This window comes from Primulina eburnea, chromosome 16 (assembly GCF_022965805.1).
Source record: "Primulina eburnea isolate SZY01 chromosome 16, ASM2296580v1, whole genome shotgun sequence".
Lineage (NCBI taxonomy): Eukaryota > Viridiplantae > Streptophyta > Magnoliopsida > Lamiales > Gesneriaceae > Primulina > Primulina eburnea.
Window position 1 is genome coordinate 16,236,531 of NC_133116.1, and position 6,031 is coordinate 16,242,561.

The window sequence follows — 6,031 nt, forward strand, 5'->3', positions numbered from 1 at the left end:
CGAGACCACCTATGAGGTATGGTATGCTTCTTGAAGAGGGCCATGATGAGCCTAACCATGGATGTGATCCAAGGACCTTCAAGGAAGCGTTATCTGATGCCGATTAATCCAAATGGCTTGAAGCTATGGAATCTGAGATGAATTCCATACATCCGAACCAAGTGTGGGATCTTATAGATCCACCTGAGGGAAAGGTTCCCATAGGGACTTGGGGCGGATGGGAAGGTATTGACCTTCAAGGCGCGATTGGTGGAAAAAGGATGTACTCAAAGACAAGGAGTTGACTTTGAGGAAACCTTTTCCCAGTCGCAATGTTCAAGTCCATAAGGATTTTGCTAGCCATAGCTGCATGGTATGACTATGAGTTATGGCAGATGGATGTTAAGACAGTCTTTCTTAATAGGGATTTTAAGAAAGTGATTTACATGTCTCAACCTGAAGGGTTTACATCTGTCGGAAGTGAGCATATGGTATGCAAACTTCAGAGATCTATTTATGGTCTAAAGAAGGCATCAAGGAGTTGGAACCTTAGATTCGATTGTACAATCAAAGAGTTTGATTTACTAAGAATCCTGAGGAACCCTGTGTGTATAAGAAGGTCAGTGGGAGTGTTGTGACATTCCTGGTGCTTTATGTTGATGACATTCTACTCATTTGGAATGATGTAGGAATGTTGCAATCAACTAAGATATGGTTAGCGAGTAAGTTCTCGATGCAGGACTTGGGTGAAGCATCTTTTGTATTGGGATACAGATCTATAGAGATAGATCGAAAAGATTGCTTGGTCTCACCCAGTCCACATACATTGATACCATCGTGAAGCGGTTCACGATGGATAAGTCCAAGAGAGGACATCTACCAATGTGTCATGGCGTGTCCCTATCCAAGTCTGTCTTTCAAGACTGATGCAGAGATAGCGGCGATGACAAAGCATTCCTTATGCATCTGCGATTGGTAGCATCATGTATGGGATGATATCTACACGTCCTGACGTGTCTTTCGCACTAAGTGTAGTGAGTAGATATCAATCGAACCCCGGTCTTCCACATTGGAAAGCTGTGAAAGACATCCTCAAGTAGTTGAGAAGGACCAATAAATTGTTCTTGGTCTATGGGGTGGAGAACTAAAATTGGAAGACTATACCGACTCTAGCTTCCAAAGCGATATCGATGACTCGAAGTCAACCTCTAGGTTTGTATTCATGCTCAATGGTGCTGCTGTCTCTTGGAAGAGTTCCAAGGAAGACAATACTGCGGATTCCAGCACAGAGGCCGAATACATTGCTGCATCGGATGCAGCAAGGGAGGCTGTTTGGATAAGGAATTTCGTCCAAGAGTTGGGCGTCATTCCTAATGGAGTTGCTCCTGTCCCGGTGTTGTGTGACAACACGGGAGCTTTAGCTCAAGCAAAGGAGCCAAGGTCTCATCAGAAGTCCAAACAAGTATTGAGAAAGTACCACATCCTCGGAGAGATTGTGGAAAGAGAAGTGTCTATCGACAAAGTCGGCTCCGCAGACAATGTTGTTGATCCACTAGCTAAGCCTTTACCTGGACCATTATTCGACAAGCATCGCGAATCAATGGGTTTAAAGCATAAAGGTAGTTGGCTCTAGTGCAAGTGGGAGATTGTTAGAGTAGGTGCCCGTCGAGCCAAGTGTTGGCCGAGTGTTCACAATGAAACTCTATGTATAAGCAATCTTTATTTTAATAATATTTGAAATTATTATTTTGGCAAATCTTTATCTGTATACCCATGCTAGTTGCATAGATAAAGCCCTTGAATATACAAATAGTAGAAAGAATATGAGATGCTCATATGATGAGTATCATGAAACTCATATTTGTAATACTGTATATTCTAAACGGTTCCTAGTCGATTCAGCCGCCACTAAGAAGGATATAGGCCGCTCGAGTTAGAGACTAGTATCTGCGATGTGAGTACCATGTTTCATTGGTAGGGGACATTGTGATGTCCGAACATGCAGATAGGTGCTCCTTGTAGAGTGCACTGAACAACCCTCAATAAAAGGACTTTCCAAGTGGTTCTCACTTATCGAGTGGAAAAGTCCTGGTTTATGGTTGTACAGAATTAGTCCTTATGACCCGGGACAACATTGAGACTCTATGTGCTAGAATTACACTTTGACTTGTTTACCGACTCTTATGGGGTCATTAGGTGGCAAGGTTGGGTGTTCTGTCAAAACATATAGGAGTCGATGCATTGTAGTCGGGGATTCACTGCTTACCTTCGGGTATGGATATCCTATGTGTTATCATGTGTATGTAGGTTGAAATCTCTGGCCAGAGTATGGTTGTAATTATGAAAGGGGTTTCATAGATTACACCATTGATGCAACTACAACATGACACATAGTATCGATTCATTGACAACTCTCGATAAACCAATGGTTGTCGAATCGATCGGGATATATGAGTTGAAGAGACCGTACTGTACGCTAACCATAATTGAATGGTTCTTGCAGGCACTATCATTTGATACCTAGGGAATCATGTAAGCGATGCTGCTAGGCGTTTAACATGATTAGTTGGGTACTATCAGACTTGAGTTCTGACGTTCTTGTTATCAAGGTGTTGATAAGTAAGAATGGAGCAATTGGGGTATGCTCGCATAAGGACATGTTTAGTCCGAATCACATGGAGATGTGAACCCACGGCTAGTCGTATCAATGAACCATTGAGGGCCACAGAAGTGCTAGCTTTCTAGATCCCGTTGAGAAGTAAAATAGTTCAATGTGTTGAACGGCTTATAAAGGGGTTTATAAGCGTAAAGAAAATTAGAAGTATGACTTCTATAAAGGAGAAAATAGTTCAATGTGTTGAACGACTTATAAATGAGTTTATAAGTGTAAGGAAAAATAGAAGTATGACTTCTATGAGAGAAATGTAAATTTTGATTTATGGAAGTGTTCCTAAAAATTAAAATTTGGCCAAGTGAATAATGTATTTGAAAATTGTGATTTTCATAAACATTATTATGGACTAAATTAAATTAATTCAAGTGTTGAATTAATTAGACACTAGTTGACCTAGTAGAGTCCAAATAATTAAATTAATTCAAGTGTTGAATTAATTAAATAATATTGAGTCTTGTAGAGCTCAATTAAAATAATTATTTAACTAGTGAGACTTGGGTAAATTCAAGTAATGTTTAAATAGTCTCAAATATGTTTGAGATTATTAAATTTAGTCCAAAGTTTTTAATTTGATTAAAAACTATATTATATGCATGCATGGGAGGTGAAGGGTTGGAGATTACTTTTTATTAAAATAATGCAAGGCATGCACCTTTTGCTTTTTGCTTTTCTCACAACCAAGACATGGAATTAAAAATCATTCTCCTTCCCTCCTAGAAGCAACATGGCCGAAACCTCTCTTCTTTTTTTTCTCAAGTTTTTCTCCATTTTTGTGTTCTTCAATTGTTGAAGAATACACACACTTCTCTTTGAAAAATCCTCATATTTTTCTAGTGCAAAATATGAGGGGATCTTCCTAGTTAGTGGTGGGCCTAATTTGAAATAAAGTTTCAAGGATTTGGAGGAGGAGCTTGTAGATCTTCATGCCTTGAAGAGCTTTGTTGTTTGACAACAAAGTTGGTGCCATTCATCAATCTTTTAAAGATTGATATGTATAATTTCTAAAACACCCTATGAATGTCATAATGTGTTTTTATTGTATTTGTTGCACAAGACTAGTAGGTGGCCGAAATTTTCTCAAGAAAATTAAAAAATTTTAAACTTCCGTTGCGCTTCCGGCCACCGTAACCGATCCCCTTTCAATTCCTCCATTCCGGATTATATGTGTTCGAATAAGGGTCATTTCTAGGACAGTTCTGGAATCCCACTTATTTTACCGGTGCTCCCTCAGGCACAGAATGGATTGCCATCTTGGAAATCCTGCACGTCATGCTCACCCCCATACTTATCACAGAAAATTTCTTGCAGACGCATAGCCGACCCACTCATGCTCATCCCATCAATCTTTCTATTCAAAGCCTCTAACTGTGCTGAAACCGCCGACAAATCATTAACTTGATTAACTCCAGCACCTCGTCTCTGCCTATCAGACTGAGGATGATAGGTACTAGCAGCCATCTCCTCCAATAACTCATATCCTTCCTCAGCCGTTTTTCTCAGTAAGTTACCACAGGCAGCAGCATCTATCATAGTACGGTTAGGAGTAAGCAGACCGTAGTAGAAAATTTGAACAACTAACCCAAGAGGCAGCTCATGGTGCGGACATCTCCTCAACAAGTCCTTGTAGCGCTCCCATGCCTCGTAAAGTGACTCTTGCTCATATTGAGCAAAAGTAGTAATGTCGGCTCTAAGCTTCATAGTTTTCGACGGAGGAAAGTACTTGATCAGGAATGACTTTGCCATATCCTCCCATGTAGTAATAGACCCTACAGGCAAACAGTTTAACCACGACTTAGCTTTATCTCTCAGTGAAAATGGAAATAAACGCAAACGAACAGCATCATCAGACACGCCATTAAACTTAAAAGTATCACAAATTTCAAGAAAGTCAGCTATAATAGAATTAGGGTCGTCAAGTGCACTTCCCCCAAATTGGACAGTGTTCTGAATCATCTGAGTGATAGCTGGCTTGATCTCAAACTGATTAGCTCGGATGACTGGTCTTACGATGCTTGGACGTGCTCCTTCAAGAATCGGATGTGCATAATCCATCATTGGTATACGGCTTGGCTCCTCTCTGTGTTGATCGTCTTCCATTCTTTCCTTCGCTCTTTGCTGCTGTAGTCGACGTCTAGCTGTGCGTTCAATCTCGGGGTCAAAAGGCTCAAGCTTAAACTCGAGTGATCTTTGCATGCACCACAAGAAAAATCTGCAACACAATAAGAGTATCAAATAACAATAAAATAAATAATACTAAAGAATTTAAATGAAAAATAAAAATTGTGAATCAACAGTCCCCGGAAACGGCGCCAAAAACTTGATCGAGCAAAACTTGCACAGTGAATAGTCCCAAAATTTATTTTATAAATGAAAGCTCGATTTAAATATCCCAAGTGCACGATAGTCAAGTTATAATAAACGTAAGTGAATACGAGTATCGTTCCACAAGGACTGCGTTACACTATTTTTATTTTCAAGTAAAATTTCTTTAGCAATGATAAAATGAGTTGATGATTAAACTAATGTAAATTAAACAACTAAAATAATTAAAATGCAAAGAAAACATATTCAAGAAAGCAATGATTAATTTGGATTAAATCAATTGAGAAGTGAATTTGTTGGGAATTAGCAGTTCACCTACCACTCGTGTTTAAATAATTACACTCGACCTTTACTCGTGCATTCGACGGAATTCCCTAGACTAATTAATATACTCTGTCGAGCTATATTAATACTAATCATAAACATGCAGTACTCAAGTGTCCTCAATTATTTAACAGTTCAAGATTGCATTACATTATATGGAATCCACTAGCTTTCATCCGGATGAACTATCACTATCGACACGTACCCAATTCCGTATATCTACTAAAATTGTAAATCCGTGGTTTATACTATTTGATCCTATTGTTAATTGTTCTATCGAAATCATCAACAACATGAAATAATCAAAGGAAGTTAGCTAGGCTTCGATTGAAACAAGAAAGAACAATAGCAAAACAAATCACTAATAAAAACGTCGAGAAATAATGTTAAACACCAAGTACGGGGTAGGATCCCCTCAAATCCCAACAAATCTAGAGTTTAGCTACTGAAATTCATGATAAAAACCAACAATCGATGTAAGAAATAAAATACTGAATAATGAAAATACTAAAGATGACGATGGATGACGGCCACGACGCGTGGAAATCTCGAGGTCTTCGAAATCTTCTTTTTCTAGCCTATCCTCCAAGAAAAGTGATGAAAAATATGATAAAGTCTCTAAAAAAGGATCGCTGATCTCGTGTCTTAGGTTTAGGTGTCGGATAGAGTCCATAAAAAGTTGGAAACAAATCTTCCTGAATCTCGCTTCTCGCTAGGGCGGTATATTTTGAC

At 39.0% G+C, this 6,031-nt stretch overlaps 1 non-coding gene across 1 annotated transcript; it reads left to right on the forward strand.

Annotated features, from left to right (window-relative positions):
- Positions 1-4,241: 4,241 nt before the first annotated feature.
- Positions 4,242-4,348, forward strand: LOC140817630 (small nucleolar RNA R71). The gene has a single exon (XR_012114842.1). It is a non-coding gene; the product is annotated as a small nucleolar RNA R71 (small nucleolar RNA).
- Positions 4,349-6,031: the final 1,683 nt, after the last annotated feature.